This window comes from Odocoileus virginianus, chromosome 6 (genome assembly GCF_023699985.2).
Source record: "Odocoileus virginianus isolate 20LAN1187 ecotype Illinois chromosome 6, Ovbor_1.2, whole genome shotgun sequence".
NCBI lineage: Eukaryota > Metazoa > Chordata > Mammalia > Artiodactyla > Cervidae > Odocoileus > Odocoileus virginianus.
The window spans coordinates 3,901,736-3,923,799 of NC_069679.1; the positions used below are offsets into that span (position 1 = coordinate 3,901,736).

The window sequence follows — 22,064 nt, forward strand, 5'->3', positions numbered from 1 at the left end:
AATCTAGGCCCTATAGAATTCCTTAGTCCTTTGTGATGCTGTCATTCATCCTGACCTTGCTGAGTTCTATAAACTGGTTGAAACTTCATTAATTCTTTGCTGCAGGAAGCTGTGTGGAAGAGGTTTAAAATTCTTTGATACAAAACCACCAACATTCTATCACATTCTGACAGTTACTGAAGTTTAATCATGTTTCCCAAACACTCTGTCCTTCTGCCAAGTGGATACTCTTTCCACAGACACCCACAACTTGGCTGCTCACCAGGAACTTAGCTCTTCCTCACTGCTAACATCTTCTCCTGATCTCTTAACTAATAATCTTGCTTGTTCACAAGAGCTCACTAGTTTTACACTCTCATCATTCTCCAAACTCCGCTATTTGTCAACTTCTTAACCTCTAACAGATGACTGACGCCCCTCATTCTAGAGTTCAGACAGGCCCATCTCTAGTCATGGTCACTTCCTCCTCTCCCTCATTCCTGCCTCTTCCACCTGCTCTTCCTGCTGGTATGGATAACTTCATCAGGTACACTCAAGCCATTAAGCATCCTCCACCCTGTCATTCCAATGGCCAGGCCTTGCTTACTGCCTCCATGCTGGTTAAGGAAATCATGTACCAATGCTGCAAGGTTTTCTGTAGGTCTCCTAAGCCTGCCCCTATTATCTACATTTTTATGCTCAGCTCATGCCTTTCCACCTGCACACATGTCTAAAATGTTCTTTTGGAAAGCAAAGATGCAAAAGGAAGAATTACAGAATCTAATCTTCACAAGTCATTTGAGGCATGAGAAAGGGATTTAGGTATTGTCTGGGGGTGACAACTACTAAGTGTCAGGGAGCTTTCCTTTAACCCCCCACCCCCACCCCAGTTATTCCCCATGGCATCTTCAGCTGCCTCTCCACCCTGACCCTTCAGGTATGTGTGTGCTCAGGATTCAGTTCACACTGTCTGAGAAGAGTACCTCATTTTAGGCTAGAACCAGGTCTGAGTCTCCCTGTGTCAAGATGTGCTAGAGAAACTCTTGATCACTAAGAATTTTCAAGGATAAAAACAGAGTATCAAAGGCATCAAGATGTGACTTGAATAAAGTCAGTCCAGAAAAAACCATTAAGTTCAAACCTCTTGAGAGGCAACTTATTTTAAGACATAAATGAGTTAGAGCAGATCCCTTTGAAGTGCTTTGAGCACAACACAGGGCTAATATGCTGTGTGGATTTAGGAACTTTGTTACCTGGCGTGTAGTTCCCATGAGGAGTATCCTGGGGACACATACATGGTCATATATAAAACTCCTAGACCGCTGTATGTCTCACTTCACATGAGGTCTCCAAGCTGTAGACGCTTTGGTGCTGACTCAGCTTCAGCCACTTACCTGTCTTCATGTGCTGCTACAGCTAGGAAATTCCTGGTGACTGCAGCCAGTTTGAGTTGTTTCAATCCTGAGTAAATACCTTAGTCTGTCTATATGGTCATCTGGAGCCCTTTTATATTGAAATAATATTTTAAAGTTCTATCAAGTCATTGCAAGTCTTACAGTACTGGTTTTTGAGGAAAAGCCTTAAGCAATTAAACCTACTGCCCAATTTCTGTCAGAATAGTTTATAATCAAGAACAATTAAAAAGTTATTTATCACCAAGGGCATTGAACTTCCTCCACCAATGGATGTTTTGTGTAATTGAAGATGATAAATTTGCAAACTGCAAAGAAATCTTACATTGTTTGTAACCATTTTCCAATGGGAAGAAAATGAAGTCGAGCAGGAATCAATCATACAGTTATTCCTAAAACTTCTTATGAAAGATTTAGAATAAAAGCCCTACTCTGAATTTTTTTTGCAGATATTCTATAGTGTGTAAGTATATATTTAAGCTAGAATAATAAATTAACATTATTGACTTGGGGGAGAGGAGTAAGATGAGGGAAAGTAGCCCAACATGGGCATTTTGCAATAACAATCATATTCAAAATTACATTATGCAAAAGCCACACTATGGTTCTACTGGAAGCAGTCCAGTTGGCAACAACAGGCCATAAATGTTTTAGGCCAAGATTATCTTTTTGATGCTTTAAAGACCCAAAGCTCTGGAACCTTAATGTTGAGAGTTCCAGTGGCTCAAATCTCAATTTCAAAATTTTTTTGTCTCACCTATAGGCCACTTTGTGACCCATTTCTTTTCAAAAATAGGATGGCCTGCCCCTACAAGTGTGTGGGTCGGTGCCAGGTTTTTGAAGCAGAAGCTTAACTCTTCCAATAGCCACAAGAAGATGCAACAATAATTTCACTGTGACCTAGCACTTGCTAAAAGGTTTTTCCATTTCAATTATGGATTTCAAATATTACCTAAGCTTTGGTATTACATTAAGGTGAATCATCAGAAGGTAACACCTAGAGTATTATCTCCCCAACTCCAGCAGTGCTTTCACTGCACTATATATAAGCAAGATGATTTTATGCTTTGGTATTAACAGATGGTTGAGATGAAGCAATAAGTAAGTATTGCTAGACTTTCTTCATTGTCTTAGTACTTTCTCTGTCTTCTTACTCTCACCTTTCCTTATGGTTCTAAGTGACATTTGTGTCAATGATTCCCAATTTTATCTGTCCTATATACCTCTTCTTGGGCTTCCGTGGCTGCTCAGCTGTAAAGAATTCACCTGCAATGCAGGAGATAAGGGTTTGATCCTTGGGTTGGGAAGATCCCCTGTAGAAGAGAATGGCAACCCACTTTAGTATTCTTGCCTGGGAAATCCCACAGACAGGAGCCTGGTGGGCTTCAGTCCAGAGGGTTGCAAGAGTCGGACACGACCAGTGACTAAACCACGACAACCACCACATCTCTTCCCAGAATACTAGATCTGTGTGTATTCAACTGCCCAGTGATCTCTTGATTTGGATGCTTCAGACATTTCAAATATAACATGTCTAAAATGGTTCCCGTGATCCCCACTCTGTTAAAACCTGGACCCAACTTGTAGGGAAAGAGCAAATTAGCCAAGGTGGCATGGGCTTGCACTCTTGCCCCGCAGCCTCGGTCTTGCCCCACGTTCTGTAAATAGTGATCGTGTGACAGTTGAGATCACACACAGCACTGCGCGTGTGTGTCACAGGGCTCCCTTCATCGTGGCCACTCTGGCCGAACGCCCGTACGAGCTCACCTAAAGAGCAGTGGCATTCCTGCTGCTCATGGCTGTGTCCGCCGGCTCAGCCACGAGAGGAGGGATGAGAGCGAGCCTGCTGCCGCAACCGCTGTGCCGGCCAGGAGAGAAGAAATGCCTCCGCAGTTCCTACGGCTCCTGAGTCTTCCTGCAGCCTCTTAGCTTGCGCCTTACCTCCCCTGGGTTCAGAGAACACTGCACGAGATACAGCAAGACAACTGGCGTCATGGACAGGATCCGCCATACACGACTCTTCCCAGTTTCACCTTTTTTTTTTTAACAATTCATCCAGTTCTGCGATCCAGAACCTGTAGGTACTCTCACCTTTCTCACCTTCAGCCTCCTTCTCCAGCAAGTCCTGGCCACCCTGACTCTGGCATTCACCCACTGCATTCTCTGTCCCTTAGCCCTACTGGTCCAGACCACACTCCTCTCTCAAGCAGGCTACTTCACTAGTCTCTTACCTGCTCTTTCACTGCCACTGTCTCCTTCCAACTTGTTCTCCACCCAAAAGTGCTGAGGACATGTATCTCCACTGTATAAAACCCTCCAGTTCCTTCCATTGGACTTAGACTAAAACCTCAGCTCTCCTTCCTATGGACACAAGGCCGAATGTGATTTGGTCCTTCCTACCAGCCTCGTAACTTACTCAGCTCCAGCACTGTGTATAACTGTTCACTACCTTGGGGCCTAGGCCCAAACTGTCCTTTTCCTAGAATGTTCCTTGTTTTAGTAAGGCCAACTTCTTTATGTCCCTCAAAATTCATATGTTCTGATTTACAGTATGTGTCCATTTTTGGAGACCTTAAAAATAAGGTCTTTAAGGTGGGCCTTGTTCTACTGTGACAGGTATCTTTATGAAGTGGGGAAATTTAGACATAGACACATATAGAAGGAACATGATGTGAAGGGACGTAAGGAAAGGATGGTCCCTCTTTGACCCAGTTGAAATGTGTGTATCCTTGAATCAGGAGACACATGCAAGAATGTTTATAGAAGCATTGTTCCTAATAGCACAGAACCCAATAACCCAAATGTTCATCAGCTGATGAATGGACAAACTGATACACCCCTAGAATGTAGTATGGTCATACGATGGAGTACTATAGGGTAAAAATGAAGATAGCTTCACGAAACAGTTTGGACGAATCTCACTGACAAAAAGTTGAGCAAAAAGCAACACTATCTAGTATATGATTCCAATTAAAAGTTTTTTAAAAATAAGCAAAACCATAGTGTCTAGGATATTATTTAGGTGGTAAAACAATAGCCAAAAAAACAAAGGTGATTGGCACAAAAGTCATGAGAGCTGTGCATCTGGGGAAGGGGAGAGCTTCATGACTAGAAAGGAGCACAGAGAGCTTCCGGGGGGCTAAGCTTTTATTTTTTACCAGGGCAGTGGTGAGGTGGGGTTCGTTTTATAATAATTCAATAAGCTGTGCATTTGTTTTATATTTTTCTGATTATGTATTACATTTCCAATAAAAAAGGTTTTTTTAAAAACCCTAGCGTAGAGTTCCTTTATTAGAATTCTAGAAATTGCTTTTAGAATTCGGTTGCCAAAAACTTCTCTCTGCAAAATAATTTGCATGCTCGCTCTACAAAACAATGAGAACCATATAATCTTAACATTTCACTTTTTTCCATTAGTTGACAGGAAATCAGAGTCAAATTTAGTATTTAGTTCATCTCAGACTTCTTATCTACACAGCTTCTTTTAATTGGCTTTTCCTTTAATTGGTGTGTGTGTGGTGTTTGAAACTGTCTCTAGGTACTTTAGTATTGTAAATTTCCTCTGGGGAAGTAGGTGGGAAAAATCTTTTGAAACTTCATCAAAAAGAGGAAAAAGATTTTGCAACAGAGCACAGCACAGTGGTTAAGAGCAAGGATTCTTGGTATACCTGCTAGATGTGTGAATCTGGACAAATTACATTCTGTGCTTCAGTTTGTTCATCTCCAAAATAGAGACAATAATGATATGAACTTCATATGGTGGTTGTACGAGTTAAATGCGTGCATAGAAGAATGCCTGACATATATGAATGTTAGCTATTATTATTTGGAAGATCTGATAGAAAAATCCTTCACAAAGAACTACAAAGATTTGAGTAGTTTAGAAGCAAGGACATCTGAGAGTAGAACAGATGTCCTGGATAATCTGAGAAAGCAGCCATAACCATACACATTTCCTTCTTCCAAAGAACATAATTTCACTTACATGACACAAAATGTTATATAACAGGTAACATTTTAAATTAACAAAACCCTTACCTTCATGTTTACTCCTTGTAGAAAGAATTGGATGCAGCTGAAAAACTCAGAATTTCTATTTCCTGACTTTCTGTGGAAAGGCAAACCTAAAGAATCAAAATATAATCCAAAATTATAAAGAAGGCCAACATACTTCTAGTTAAATGTGGTAGCTTGAAATGTGTTTATTACATGACAGTAAAGGAATAAACAAGAGAGGAGAAAGTTATGGACAGGGCAGGTCAGTCAGGGTTCGAGAGATGTATGGAAGGTAAATGACGTCAGTGGGCGGAGCAAGCTGACCTAAAGTGCAGGGAGACGCCTGGGCCCCGCAGCGCCTGACGGGCCAGCATCACTGGGGGGCCACTGTCCAATTCTGAGAGGTAGGGATGAAGGGCAAGGTGACAGGAGGAGCGTGGTGGAAGTCTCAAACAGCCCTCCTACCTCCGAGGCCGCCCTCCCCCACGAGCAGGAGTCTAGAGGCTCATCCCCTGGATAAACTGAGCCAGAGAAGACCTGGTCTCAAACAGCAGGTTCAAGAGGAGGGCAGAGGCAGTGCTGAGCACTGAAGGATGCAGTTACAACCTCCCTTCAGAACTACGAAGCGCCCGGCTGCCTTCTTCAGCCTGGTCCTGAGACAGCCCTCAGCTAGGCATCTGCACCCACCCTCCCCAGAGGAGTCTGGAAGATCCCTTTCTGGAGAAACAGAATCGCCCCAGAGAAAAGACCAGCACGTGGTGATATTTGAGTGTGAGGAGAGACGGAGATTTATCAAATGACCAAAGCTGGCCTCCCATCCAGTCGACCTAGCCCCAAAGCCATGAGTCCACCAGCTCCAGCCTCCTGCCAGGATCTGCCTGTAGAACGTGAACAGGCTGCTTTGAGTCACGGACATTTTCAGAATGTCTCCACATGATGGACAGAGACCACAACATACAGTGTTACTCAGAAAACAGAATTCAGGAAGTAGGAGGAAAAATTTTAATTAATTTTGCCAGAAAAAATAAGGCAAAATACCGCATTCACGAAACAAGAATGTGTTGCAATAGAAAGGAATCATCTGAGAACAAGACATGACAGAAAAAATATGGTAGGTGACATTACAAATGCAATACAAGGTTTAAAAGACAGGCAAGGAACTCTCAGAGCTGAATAAACAGCTAAGGAGATAGAAAAGTTAGAGGATTAATTCCGTGGGGTTGCAAAGAGTCAGACATGACTTAGCACCTGAACAACAACATCTGATTAATGCTCGAAGAGAGAAGTAAAGCGGAGAAAATTACTAAAGAAACCATATGAGAAACTTACGGTTTTGTCTGCCACAATTTGAGTGGGTTTTTCTTTCATGTGCAATACACTGATTCTCAGATGGTCCTCCAAGGAACATTCCAGGAAGATAAGGACCCAGAAATACTCCACAGAGTGGACACTGTGGAGATTACCGGTTATCCTGGAGGGAGCACTTTTTGCTGAGCCGTGGGAATAGACACCACAGTGGAGAAGTCTGAAGGACAAACAAAAAACTTGGAGATAATTCATGAGCCCACCGTCCTTTCACAAGTTTTTCAATGAGAAGGGGAGAAATCAACTGATAGTTCTAAGGATTAAGGGCAGATGTTTATTTTTATTTTTTGGCTGTGCCAACTGGCTTGCGGGTAGTCCCCCCATCAGATTTTGAACCCCAGGCCACGGCAGTGAAACGGTCAAGTCCTAAACCCTGGGGGAGGGAGGATTTTTTTTTAAGGTAAGAGAGACTAGGGCGTGAAAAAAGTAAAAGTGACTTGAAATACCAATTGTATTCTTGTCTGTTCAGGGAAGTACAAGCCTACATTTACAATTAATAAATCAATGGAAAATGGAGAAGAGAATGAATTCTCTACTTCACCTTTGACTTCAATGATGGGAGTGATTTAAATTCAAAGGATTAGAGGAGGAGGAAATAAGCTTTTTTGTTTTTTTTTCTCAAGTATCCATCTCCGTTCTCCATGGTTGTATATAGATTATATATCATCTATAACCTATTGTATGTAATCTGTTCTCGTCATTGACGATGTTCAGTTGCTCAGTTGTGTCTGACTCTTTGCAACCCTGTGGACTGCAGCATGCCAGGCCTCCCTGTCAGTGGTCATTAATGAACTTTTCTAGAGAAAGTTCCAACTCTTCTCCCACAGTTTTTCAGTGATTTCTTGTGTCACTATTACACGGGTTTGATTAGTCTACACTTAGGTCAGTCCCGGTGTTGTCCACTTGCTCAACAAGTAATTGAACCCTTCAGCGCGCTGACAGCATGCCCTGTGGATGCACAGGTGTCTGCGCGGTGTCTGAGACCTCAGAGGAGGGGCTGGCTGGGCGCGGCGTTTAGGCCCGCCTCCCCCTGCCCCCCGCCCCGAGCCCCGGGCCCACACACACGTTGTTGGCTGCAGCCAAGGTACACACGGCCCTCAGGACAAGGCAAAGGGGCCCAGAACACAATACCGTGAGGAGGGGTGGGGCCCACCACTGCCAACAGTCGCAGAAAGCGCTGTGGCTTGGTGATCCAGGAGCCCCACCCCCAGAAGTGGGAGCCACTGACGTTGCTTCTTCAGCTCAGGATGAATCTAACAATCCAAAGTCTTCCTGTGGGAGCTACTGTCCTACTCCTTCTACCAAACTCTCCAACTGACCTGGGGAATCTACGTGAAGAGCGCACGTTAGCAGCGCAGCAGTCAATCAAAGGGCCACACAGACATGGTCCTCATCTCCCCCGAACCAGCAGCATCACAGGTGCCGTCCAGGTGCCGCTGGGAAGCAGCGTGACAACCCCCGAGGGGTCTCAGCCCCGGGAAGCCCCGCTCCTGTCCAGGCACCAAGAGGCCAGCTGTGGCAGGAGGCGGCGGGGGATGTTGCTGAGACCTGGACCTGCCAGACTCTGGTTTGGAAATTAAAGCCACGTTAGACTGAGTGTTCATGGAGCTTCCAGAAAAAGCCCAGTTTACTCCCTTGGCTGTGACTGCTTCACTGGAAGAACCTGATTTAACTTTAATCATGAATCTGCTGTGATAAGTGTTCTCTCTGTATGAAGTATCTGCCGTTTCAATAGCCATCAAGGGAAAATATATGAACAGTCAAAGGAGCAGTAATGAACAAGAAGTCTTTCCCAGTCGCAGAAACTGCTTCTACCCAAGAAATAATTTTTATTCTATTTTTTTCAAATGCAAATAAGAATGGAAATGTAACATGGTTCTGTCCACCACGGAACAGGCTTTTGTTATTGCGGCCAAGTTCCACAATAATCATAAATGCCTTGCATTCACTCTCATGCTGAAGTTTGAACCTTAACGTTTCCTCACAGTAGGCCACAGCTGAGAATTTGTGGTCTCTCAGCTAGAATCTAACAATTTTACAGCTTTCATTAAAAAAAAAAAGAAAAAGTGCAGCAGGCTCATTAAACTTAGACTTAGGATCTGGCATGAGATTTGGGGCTTCATTTTTTTTCAATAAGTGATAAACCAGTGTATTAAAGTGGAGAGACTCCTGGAGAGCAGGGATTTTTAGTCCTGCTTGTGCTGTGTGTGATTGGACCAGTCACTTACCCTCTCTGGGCCGCAGCTTCCTCCTCTGGGAATTTGGACAGGAGAATCTCTGAAGTTCCTTCCAAATCTTACATCTTGTGATTCTATAAACTGGTGCCAACTAAAACTGGTCACTCCATGTAGCCTATAAAGAAGGTACACTACAGCTTTCCGTTTTCCAAATGCTAAGTCAGTTCAGTTCAGTTCAGTCACTCAGTCGTGTCTGACTCTTTGCGACCCCGTGAATCGCAGCACACCAGACCTCCCTGTCCATCACCAACTCCCAGAGTTTACTCAAACCCATGTCCATCAAGTCGGTGATGCCATCCAGCCATCTCATCCTCTGTCGTCCCCTTCTCCTCCTGCCCCCAATCCCTCCCACCATCAGGGTCTTTTCCAATGAGTCAACTCTTCGCATGAGGTGGCCAATTCTTTGCGGCCCCATGGACTGTAGCCCACCAGTCTCCCCTGTTCATGGGAGTCTCCAAGCAAGAATACTGGAGTGGGTTGCCATGCCCTTCTCCAGGGGATCTTCCTGACTCAGGGATTGAACCCACAGCTCTTACATCCCCTGCATTGGCAGGTGGGTTCTTTACTAGAACCACCTTAGTTTCCGAATGGACATTCAAAATGCAGACAGAAATCCACCCCTGAGTAGACACACTCCACCTTGGACAGAATAAAGAAGAAATCGGTGTTAAGAAGCGTGACTTGCTAAAAAGACAGAAAGTGGCCCCCACCACGTACTTGCCTTAGCGGAACCAGCCGGTTCTCAGGACTCCGGAGGGCGGCAGAAGGGCCGGGCATGAGCAGCGCTCGACTGCCCCCGCGCAGCCGGCATCGCTCCCAAGGCAGCTCTTTGTTTGGGGCCTTATCTGAAAACAGAAGATAAATTCTTTTCCTACAAATTCACATATGCTGCTCCGAAACGAAAGGGCTTCCCAGAATGTTTAAGAACATTTTGGGTTCATCGGCCCTTTTGTGACGACATGGCCACGTAAAAGTGATCTGCTGCCCATTATGTGTTTTAAGTCTCAGGTTGAACAGTCATGAGCTTACAAAAAATTTTCCCTGATAACTTTGAGAAACAATTTACATAAGTTGTAGTCATTTAACTGAGAAAGAAATGGCAAACCACTCCAGTGTTGTTGCCTAGAGAATCCTGTGGACAGAGGAGCCGGGTGGGCAGCTGCCCGTAGGGTCGCACAGAGTCGGACACGACTGAAGCGACTTAGCAGCAGCAGCAGTCATTTAAAGTGTACATTTTGAAGAATGTTGCCAGTTGCATCTGCCTGTGAAACTACAGAACAACACGTCCTTCCACAATCCACAAGCAACCACTGACCTCCCTCTGTAACAGTAAGGGATTAGTTTGCATTCTTCAGAACATACAGTATGTAATCTTGTGTTGGCTTCTCTGATTCAGCTTAATACATATTATCATATGTACCAGTTTGTTCCTTTTCATTGCCCAATAATAATTCATTGTATGGATGTACAACTTTTCATTTATTCATTGACCTGTTAATGGGCATTGGGTTCTTTCCAGCTTGGGGTTATTGGGAATAAAACTGCTGTTACAACACTCTCTGTGGACATGTTTTTATTTCTCTTGAGTAAGCAGCTAAGAGTAGAATGGCTGGGTCATATGGTAGGTGTGTGTTTCAAGAAAGGTCTTAAATTTTTGAGACAATAAAAATGATTTGCAGGCCCACCTTTGCCCTTAGATGATAAAAACATGAGTTTTTTTTTTTTTTTTTTTGAGACAATGATTCTTAACCTTTTCCTTCCCTGAATGTATTGAATATTCTAAATGTGGAAGAAGAGGTTGGAAGAAGTTATAGACCATTTTCCTCATTTGCAAGGGAGGAAATGGGAGCCTGGGGAGGTGAGGGGTCTGTCAATAGCAGAGTGGCAAGGACTGCTAAAACTCTTGGCAGGTCCTGTGTGTGTGAATAACACCTTCAATGTTATCCATGGATGGAAATGTCATGAAAAACTGCATGGTCCTAAGACCTGGCTCATATTGTTAGAGTTAGAAACAATCCAGCCTTCATTTATGCTGGATGACATATCTTCTCCACCTAGAATCTGGCAGAAAAAGAGAATTTTTATCATTAGCTTCTCACCAAACCCCAGAAACCCCTCAAACTAAACAGACATGCAGAGAAGATCACTTCTCTGAGGCCAGCACTGCCCACTAAAGGGCTGGGCCCTTGAGTGGAGCATATCAATGCCACTCTGGGCACAATTTCACACCTTCACCAGATGCAAAACCCCTAGTAATGAATTCATTCAAGAGGAATCCAGTGTTGAAATATTTGTTCCTTTTTTCATTCTTGTTTGCAATAAAAATGGAATAAAACCATTAATTGATCACATCTCTTTCTTAATCCAAAACATAAGGCTAACAAAACTCTAATTTAAAAAAATCAATTTATGTGTGCTTTCTGTTGTCAATACTATGCATAATTCTTGAAGGGATATTTATAAAGTCATCTTTAGCAGTAACAATGAATCTTACTTTAGACAGGATACCATTGGATGCATGATATTTTAAGTACTGTAATCAGGTCAGAAAATATGTATTTAATAGAAAAAACATGTCATATGTAAGTACTTGACCAAAACCCAAAAACAAATAAAATTACTTTCATTCCTCTCAGAACAAAAAACACTTTGAAAATGTGTGATATGAAAAGAGTACATTTGTCAAGTCTTTCTTGGTATGACTGTTTTTCGCAACATACAAAGTGAAAAGAACTGGAATGAAATTAGAAAATTCTTTGACCCAAATAATAGAGAGGAAGAAATAACAGCTTATTGAAAAGCTGTCTCAATTCACATTTACAAACTCTCAAAGGGAGCCTAGGTTCTGCAAAGAAAGCAGAAGCCTCCATCATCATGCAGTTGCTTTCAGAACCCGAAGATGAAGTTGAATCTCAAAGGTATTTTTGAGCTTTCCATACTGCTCCATGCTGCAGATTTTCAAGGAATCCTACATATTCTTGCTCTGAAGAGCTGCTGCCAGCTCCAAGTCTGCAACAAACCCTAACCTGGGGTTTAGACAAGGTGGAATGAAAACCTTCATTTAAAATCTGTGGATTCCAGTCAGGCTCAAGCGGAAGGAGCTCTTTACCAGTGACTACATCTGGGGAAAGGCTAAGGAGGTTCTCTAGGTGGTGGAAGGGTTATGTCATCACTTCTGTCACCACTGACCTCCTCATTTGACCCCAACACCAGCAACCCTGGGACTCTTTCCAGAGGAAAGAGGAGGCAGGAACAGGAATGCTCTGTAGTATGAGTGCCAAGTTCCCAGAAACCCCAAGGTCTGCTTTTCCAAAAACCTGTCCCTGAGGCTCCTCTGAGTCCACATGAATTAATCTATCCTGGCTTGAGTGGGAAGCTGTATTTGGAGAGTTGTTCAATCACTGAATGCAAATTTCCTTGCTTGTATTTCCCCCATTATGTATAAAGATCTCAGGAATCAAGGCATCAGATAGGAGGTGTGAGCACTGCATGGATTCTTAGCTTTGCTTTTTTTTTAATCCCAACGTGACGGCACAGCCTTGGGGTCAGATGATAAATCAGGCAACAGAAGGACTGAATGAGTCCTGGTCAGCAATTGAGGAATCTTCCTACGGACCCTGCCCTGGAGATGCCAGCAATAAGCCACCAAGCTCCAGTCTTGTTACAGCCTCGTAAGTGAGCAGTCACTCCATTTTTTGGATTATCTTTCTACTTCTTTTTCTCTCATTGTTGAGGTTGGCAAAGAAAAATATGCCTCTTAGAAAAAAAAAGGAGTCACACCCATCCAAATTCAAACTAGACTCCATCCTTTGTTAGTTACATGACATGGGTGACCACTGGTTTCCTGGGGTCCCCGGGTGCTTCCCTGTGAAGTGGAACCACTACAGCCCTTCCCAGGACTGTTGCAAGGACCAAATGACCTGATGTTCAGGGTCCAATACAAACTCTGTGGTTAATAAAAGTTCTTACTCTCCTCCCTTGAAGCTACTGCTCTTTCAAACAGAATGCTATCAATTAAAACTAGAATTATAGATTTGAGACATCTTGATTTGATGATCAAATCATTAGCTAAAATGAAAGTTTAGACCATTTCCCTCTTTGCAGGAACCCAAGCTAGTTTTTGGACTTCCCTTGTGGCTCAGCTAGTAAAGAATCCGCCTGCAATGCTGGAGACCTAGGTTCGATCCCTGGGTTGGGAAGATCCCCAGGAAAAGGGAAAAGCTACCCACTCCAGTATTCTCGCCTGGAGAATTCCATGGACTGTAAAGTCCATGGGGTCGCAAAGAATCAGACATGACTGAGCGACTTTAACTTTACTAAGCTAGTGTTTAGCAGGCATTGGCTGAGGCCCAAACTACATCAAGTCCTATGCTGAGCATTATTCAAAGGAGAATCTCATCCAACTCTCTGTTCAGGTGGCTCTGTGCCAACTGAGTTGGGAAAATTAAAGCAATGGTGGTTGGTGACTGCCTTCTAACCCGGCACATGTGGCTTAAAGGTAAGTGAGTAGCAAGGAGAGGAAAAGGAGAATTGCATGGCATACTCTAAATTCTCTGAAGAAGGCTGCATTCTCCCCAGGGGCCAATGTTTGGCAGGACTCTTGGGAAAAACTTTGGTCTTGACAAAATCTCTTTCAATAGTTCAATCTTTCACTTTTGAGGCGAGACTAGTACTAATCTTCCTCACTGGTGATGGGAACAGTGGATCCTGACACCTAAAAAAGAGGTGAGTCCAACAGATGTGACAAATGAATGCACGCCCGCAGTTACGGACTTGGCCGTACAGGGGAATCGATGCTATTATTTATTTCTGCTGAGTTCTTGCTTGTGATAGTCCACAGAGTGAGAAGCTTGTCATCAGTTCTGACATGAAATATGGAGAAAAAAATTTATATCAATGACTTGTAAGATTAGCAGACATCATTCTAACCAACATGGCCATGAAAGATATAGGACAAAAAAGGAAAGCTTTTTATCACTTCACTGAGGTTACCTTGTTTTCTTAAATGCTCTTTATCATCAAGCAATCACATGTTTAAGTTTTGCTATTGTTAATATATGGGTTGACTATGGAGAAAATGGGCTTCCCTGGTGGCTGAGCTGGTAAAGAATCTGTCTGCAGTGTGGGAGACCTGGGTTCGATCCCTGGGTTGGGAAGATCCCCTGGAGAAGGGAAGGCTACCAACTCCAGTGTTCTGGCCTGGAGAATTCCATGGACTGTATAGTCCATGGGGTTGCAGAGTCGGACACGACTGAGCAACTTTCACTTCATGGAGAAGAAAGATGCTCTGAATCATTCAACAAAATGAACTTTGCAAATAATAAATGAAGACAGCAGTTACTGACAGACCAATGGTCAGCCTTAGACATACAGGTTAAAAAAAACCTGCAAAATTATGACATATCCTTTCTGCCAAACTAAAAAAAAAAAAAAGATCTGGAGTAGTTTATTATAAAAATATAAGTAACATCAGACCAGTATAACAAAACCAAACCACTGATAAAACAAACAAACAAAAAACATAAAATAGGAACAAATAAATAAGGGCAAAAAGGAAGAAAAAAACCCCAGAATTCTCAGAATCCCTATCTGAGGAAACCTACAGCAATTAAGCCCAAAATCTGGTCTTGAGCTTCCTGGCAGCCAGGGTGATAAGGGAATAATGGATTTATGTAGTTGTCGATGCTTAGAAATAAGAAGCCCAGGCCAAAAGAACAAAACAATATTTTACTCTTAATCTCTGAAAATAAATTGTGAGAGATCTTTTCTTAAAAGGGGAACTGGGTAAGATAAGTGGGAAAAAAATCCCGACAGCTCCATGGCATAACATGCAGAAATGTTCTCTGCATACATGAACCACGATCTACCTTGCAGGAGCACTATGGAAATAAGTAAGGCTTTGCCATTTTAACACAAATTAGGCCCTGGCAATGGCAATCTTGACATCTTCAAGCGACTAGAACATGGCCTCAAGTTTGGACATGAGGAAGATAACTCCCTGGATAAGGAGAATAGATATCACAAAGAATTTTAGTTTGTACCCATGAACCCTCCTGGGCTGGACTCTATTGATTTAGTACAAAAAAAAAAAAAAGTTATCAATTTGATTATCTGATGTCAACTGTTAGTTCTCTTATTTTGGACCTTTCCTCGTAGGCTCTTGTCTAAGTCCATTTTCTCTGCACCCTCGGTTACGTGTCAGCGATTCCAGGACTCTGGTCCTGTCCTCCTTACCCACCTTCATCCACTCACCACTTCACCAATACCCTGTCTTCCGGTAACTTTCAAACTCATTTCGCTGGCCTGCATTCATCTCCCAAGCTTCAGATCCATAAAGCTTCTGGAGAAGTACCTCAACGTCACCAGGCCCTGGAGTTATCTTTCCGTGGACCCAGTCTAGAAACCGAGAGGTCTTCCAGACAGTTACCAAGTCCTCCAATGTGCACTACTAGCAGATACATGTTCCCAGGTCACAACTAGACTGTGCCAACAATATAATGCTGTTCTAAAATACCTTCTGTGTAGCAGCAGAAACATTGTTTTTTGTCAACTTAAGATAAGCCCAGCCAATCAGAACTCCCCAGCTGAAACCACCTCCTCCCTGCGATTACAATTAAGTTCACCTCGTTATCAAGCACTTGGGGGGCGAGGGGAGTGCGGGTCCTGGTTATTGAGTCAGGATTGAGCTCAATTGAGCCAACAGAACAGCATTCTGTTGATGCTGCGTTTGCTCACACGGCTGGGTCCCCTCTGGCCCTGGTCACTCGCATGCTTCCGTACCAGCATCCACCGATGTCCATCTGGTTGCTGGTGCCACATCCATGCAGGTGACCTTCTGTCCTGATTCACTGGCTCCTTTGCCAGTGGCATGTGTCTGCTAGAGAGGGCAAGGCAAGGAAAATTCTCAGCTCCTCCCTTGGCCAGCTTGGACTCCCAAGAAACATCCAGGCGAAGCTTGGAAACTGAGGCAGTTGGATGTCTTCTGCACGTTGTGTCTTCTGCACTTTGCTTCTCCGTCCTCTCTGCGGACTCACTAATTTGTTCGCCAAACTCTGATCTCAGGCTGGTGTGTTGGGAGGAGAGGCAGTGCTCAGGCCTTTTCTTGGTGACTCTTGCCACCCTCTCCTCATCTCATTTCCCTTCAATTTCTCTCCCTTGTTTCATGGGGAGGGGGATGTCTTTTTAAAAAGGTATCATTCAAGGGGAGAAATCCAAAAGTAAAGAGTTGACTCTCTGTTCACTACAGTAACGATCCAATCCCAAGGGCCAGAGAAGAGGATGCTTTGCTGTTGCCTGAACTGGGGGCGGGGGCGGAGAGAAGGGCTTCCCTGGTAGCTCAGTGGTAAAGAACCCACCTGCCAATGCAGGAGACGAGATTCGATCCCTGGGTTGGGAAGACCTCCTGGTGAAAGAAATGGCAACCTGCTCCAGGATTCTTGCCTGGAGAATCTCATGGACAGAGGAGCCTGGCAGGCAACAGTCCATGGGCTTGAAAAGAGTCAAACATGACTTAGCAACTAAACAGCAACAAAGTGGGGGAAGGAGCAATAAAAGCCAGAAGAGAAGCAGAAATTAAAACTTTCAACATATCAATACATACCTCCTGAATATCTTTTGTATTTGGTTCAGCTATTTTCACATCATTTCCATTTTCCTTTTTCTATTTTTTTTTTTTTTTTTTTGGTCTCTTACCTGGATTGCTACAATTGACATGTAATATTGTGTGAGTTTAAGGTGTACAACTGATGATTTGATACATGTATATACTGTGCAATGATCATCACAGCAGGGTTAGTTAACACCTCCATCACCTCACATAGTCTTGAATTTGCTCTTGATACTGCGGCCAGAGCGACTTCCTTTCTCTAAAACATAAATCCAGTCCCATTACTTTCCTCCTCTGAGGTTTTGGGGGCTTTTCATCCCCCTTAGGGAAAGTCAGAACTGCTGAGGACACATGATAAGGTCCCATCCGGAGTCTGTCCACCTCTCTGCTCCGGTGCTCCAGGCTAAGCCGCTGAGCATGGGACTGGATTTGAGCCCATGGCTCTGTTCTTGTGACGAGCCTTTCTGCTCAGCTCTCCACCCACCCACCTGCTCTTTGAAGTAGATGGCCATTCCCCTTTTGTATCTCGGCTCAAAGGCCCCCTTCTCAATGATTCTATCTCCCTGGTCCCCGTATATTCCCCAGAAGTTATAATTCCTTTCATGATAAGGTTAAAGATGTATTGCACTTACTGGCTAACACACGTTTCCTTCACTTTAGAGTATAATCTTCTTGAGGTAGAGAATGTGTCTTATCATCTTTGCACGCCTAGGGCTCAGCACAGTTCCTTGTGACACTGTAGGTGCTCATAAAATGTTTGACTCAATGAGCAGCCAACTGTCAGGGGATGGATCAGAAGCAAAGTCACTGTTAAGGTGACAAAAGACTCCTGGAAAAGTGAGTCTTATAAAGTGAGTTTAAAGTGAGTCTTAAACTCCTGGGACACACCACAGTTTAAGCATCTTCTCATTTCTCCTTTCCTTTTTAAACTTATGTCCTTCTTTCCTGCTTTGAAGGTTCTAAGCAGAGCACTTTGAGTTTTAAACTGTCCTACACACACCTGGGGTCCTCCAGGCAGCTCCAGATGGTGGCCTTGGACAGTTGGTATACCAAGTCACTATGCAAAGGTAAACATTTACACCAAGAGTCCTCTCTTTTCTATGGTGGTAAGCATGTTCAGTCCCTCAGCACATTTCCAAGAGCAGTGATGATGTCCAAAGCATGTTGCTAGGTGTTGCATGAAGTATAATTCAGAAGGATTTTCATCAAGACCAGATAAATTTGTTTTTGAATTTTAGTTTTCAGGAAAAGCTATTTATCCAGAGTTCATTCTTACTGCGGATATGAGAGGGACTGTGGAACATTTGGTAACAGGGTGGTAAGCAATCTTGAATACCTCTAGCACTTAACAAAATAGCATCATGGTCTGAAAGAAGGGATAGAACAAAAAAGCAAGAAAAAATATGGAAATGCTTAAATAAACCATCACCCATCCATAAAATTCAATACACTAAAGAAGTTAAAAAGCATGAGGCAGGTCTATGTGTACTAACTTGGACAGATCTTCCCAAGAGATTAAGAATAGCAATTGTATAACAAGACATACCATTTGATAAAATTTATGTACCTCCTCCCCTCAAACACAACTAGTTATTTCTATAAGCACATATATACTGTATACAAATACATATAAAAATGCTAAAGGGATAAACATGAAACAGATTATAGTAGTAATTTGTAGGACTGGAACTGAAAGATCAAGGGTGATTTTTGCTTTATCCGTACTATTAAAGATATTTGCAAAAGGAAAGCATATGTGAACCACTTCCATAATATAAGTGAAAATAAAGGATTTTTTTCCTTAAAGAGGAGAGAAGCAGAGAGACAAGCATTCAAAAACATAGTATGCTTTTGAAAAAAAAATGATTTTTCTCATTAAGTAATACTTATTAAATATTGTGAGTTGGTAAATTTTTGCACCTGCCTTCCTACAAAAGGTCTGCAGTTCATGGTTCAGACACGATGCAGTGGGAAGGGAAAAGGATGAGTAGGCAAAGGACCTGTGTTCTAGTCCGTGTTCTGCCTCTTACTTGGTTCATCTCTTAATATTGCTGGATCTCAGGCTCTACAAAATGTATAAAATGAGGATAATAGTAACACTGAAGTCACAACACTGCTGTGAAAACTGGTTGTGAGCTGCTGTGAGAAGGACATGTGCCATAGACAGTGATGTTCTGTACTATTATATGTAACACGGGATTTTTAATGCACAGGACATATTCTAAAATAAAGGCTCTGCCAAAGGAGACCAAGATTAATCACTACATAAGAACAATATGAACAAAAGTGGTTTAAAAGTAAGAGTTTATTTGACAATTCACAAGTGATTTGCAAATTTTATGGATTAGTTGGAGCCAAATTTGAAAACCAGAAGCTCCTCTTTTCTTCCTGGAATATCTAACATGCTCTAATTTGTTGCCCAAGTAGTGCAAGTCATGTCTACTCAAGGAATTCAAGCTAATTTTAACTCAAACTAGAAATAAAAATCAAAGATACCATACAGCATTCTAAAACCCAGTACAGAGAGTATTTTGTTTTTGTTGTCCTTATTTGAGATCATTTATACCAGAGATAATTTGTATACAGTGACCTGTTTATGAATCAGTATGAAAAAGAATAAGGATCATTTAAGATTAACAAATATTAACTCTCTAAACTTTCTATAGCAATGAAAACACAAATGCCATCTGGTCCTAGTGGTGAATTCAGTATCAAAATAACACATTTTAAAAAGATACATGTAATACACTCAAGCCTCTAGAACTTGACTTTGAGGACAGGCAGCTCAGCCACAGAAAAGGTAATAAGCCAAGTTCTACTAGGAAAGAGTGACCCCCTCCCCATCCCTATAGCTTTTTAGAAATGACAGCTACATGGAAAACCAACCAATATACTAACAGAATGGTATGTAACATTTAATTGAATAATATGTCAAGAAGAAAAGTGAAGCTATTTTCATAAACAGCATTTGAGGTTTACAGAAGACAGATATCATCGTATGTTGATCCTATTTCTATATTTTGTTTCCGTTGCACAGTTTTGAGAAATTTCTGATTCACATTAAGAAATGGTAACTTGTTGTAATGAAAAAAAAAAAAAAAAGAAATGGTAGTGGTTCTTTAATAGTTCACCTTGAAATACCAAGATGCTCTTCAATTTACCAGAGATGGCTTGATGTTGGCATCTGCACAAAAACAGTTAACCTGGTACTGATGTTTGCCAGATTTCAATGTTTTAAAATGTTATAAACTGCATATCTGAGTTTGTTCATTTTTAATTTTATGTTAAAACATATCAATCAAATATTAACAAAAGGTCTCAGCAGAACATACTTGCAATATCACTGCCTCAAGACATGAGTTGCTGTGTCAGTTTTTTTAACCTCATTTGAAATTTGCTTTCTGAAACTCCACCCTGGGTTTCATGAGTCCCCCACTCTGGCTGTCTACTCATCACTCTTGGTTTCTTTTGTAAACTCTTGTCTCACACCTGGCCCAAAGTGACATTTTCATATTGTAATCACCCCAGTTTTCATGCCTTCAATTATAATTACAAAGGCTGACAATCCCCAAATATCTTATCTCCAACTCATCAATTTTTCTCCTAAGCCCCAACCAGAGTCATATTTCCACTCGGATATTCCACAGGTACCTTAAACTTAAAACAGATCTAAGCCATCATTCATCTTGTTTTGCTCTGCCTTCACCAAACCTAAGCCATTCCCCATCTTGAATTCACTGTCTCAGTAAATGGGATTGTTCACCTGGTTGTCCAACTTAAGAGACCTAGGAATCAGCCTGTATTCTTTTTTTTTTTTTTTTGCCATCTACTGATTCTACCAAGAATCCGTACTCATTCTACCTCCCAAATACTCTATGAATCCATTTCACCTTCTCTATTCCAGTAGAGTCACATAATGCAGCCTCATAACAGAAACTATTGTGATCTCTAGAGCTATCTAGACTCTATTTTCTTTTTTTGGTCATGCCATGTAGCATGTGGAATCTTAGTTCCCCAACCAGGGATCGAACCCCCTGCCCCCGTAATGGAAGTGCAGAGTTAACCACTGGACCACCAAGGGGAGTCTCACTACCTAGATTTTTAAACCATATATTTTAACACTACATTACTTCTTAACAAAAATAGTTCTTCAATATCTCCAGATGATTTCAGAATAAAACCCGTATCTTTCATGTGCTTAAAAAGTCTTTGCTGATCTACCCTTTGCCTACTCTTCAATCACTATCTTTTGCCATACACCCGTCCCTAACACCCTATGTGTCAGTATACTAACGCATTCTAATTCTCCGAATGTCTCAATGCTTTCATCCATCCAAGTCTTTGCACATGACACACTCCCTACAATTCTCTCACACCCCTTCTTACACTAGCTAGCCCCTACTCCTCCACCAAAACTCAGTTGGGGCCTCTTCTGGGAAAGATTTCTTGACTCTTCTTCGCTCTGGTCCCCCTCATACTAGGCTCCTGTCTATCACAGCACTTATGCACCGTGAACTGTGTTCTGCACCAAAGGATAAGCATCTCTCTTCACGTTTCTATTCCTGGGATAGAGCAGGAGCTTAACAGATGTTTTAGGTAAGAGAGTTGAAGGCACAACTTAAGAGGCCAATGGATCACTTACAGGTCTATTAACAAATACTAACCCCACAACTGTGATTTCCCAATGAGATGGCACTTTGCTCCATAAGACTTTTAAATTATTCCAGTTCAAACCCAACTCTTTCTTAAAAGGTTAAAGATAGAGTTATTGTATGATCCAGCAATTCCCCTCCTAGGTATATATTCAAAGAAATGAAAGCATGACTCAAATACCTGTATATGAATATTCATTACAGAATTACTCACAAGTGCCAAAAGGTGGAAATGACCCAAGTGTCCATCAAAAGATAAATGGATAAACAAAATGTGGTACATCCATACAATGGAATATTATTCAGCATTGAAAGGGAATGAAATTCTGATATAAGCCATAACACGGAAACTTTGGAAACATTAAGCCCGATGCAAAAAAGACACAACGCATGATTCCTTTATATGAGGGCTATCACCCATCTAAAGTACCCAGGGCCATGAGCTACTTCTGTGGCTGATCTAATGTCTTGCTCAACCTGAAGAAGCTTTAACTTCTGTGGAACCAGAACTGACCACAAAGTTACCCAGTGCTGATTGCAAAACCCACATCCTGCTTAGCTTCTAATTTAGTGTTGGGGGAGGAGTTTTACAGGTTTACAACTTACTTCACTAGGAACCTTATCGGGTAATTTGTCTCCCCAAGACCTTCATAAGTAGTTTGCTACTTAAATTTTACAGACTGAAATTGTGCATATGAAATGCATACTTTGCTTGGATTATCTGAAGTCTCTAAATTAAAAATACTGGAGAGGAAAAAATACTGCATAAATATGACACTCACAAACAAAGTATGATCTGCAACTGACTGATAAGCAT

At 42.2% G+C, this 22,064-nt stretch overlaps 1 long non-coding RNA gene across 1 annotated transcript; it reads right to left on the reverse strand.

The window, feature by feature from the left end:
• Positions 1-300: 300 nt before the first annotated feature.
• LOC110139732 (uncharacterized) lies at positions 301-11,663 on the reverse strand. Its single transcript, XR_011488124.1, has 4 exons — positions 8,981-11,663; positions 6,717-6,912; positions 5,430-5,515; positions 301-3,353 (listed from the first exon to the last, which is right to left on the reverse strand). It is a non-coding gene; the product is annotated as an uncharacterized lncRNA (long non-coding RNA).
• Between the last annotated feature and the right edge of the window lie 10,401 nt (positions 11,664-22,064).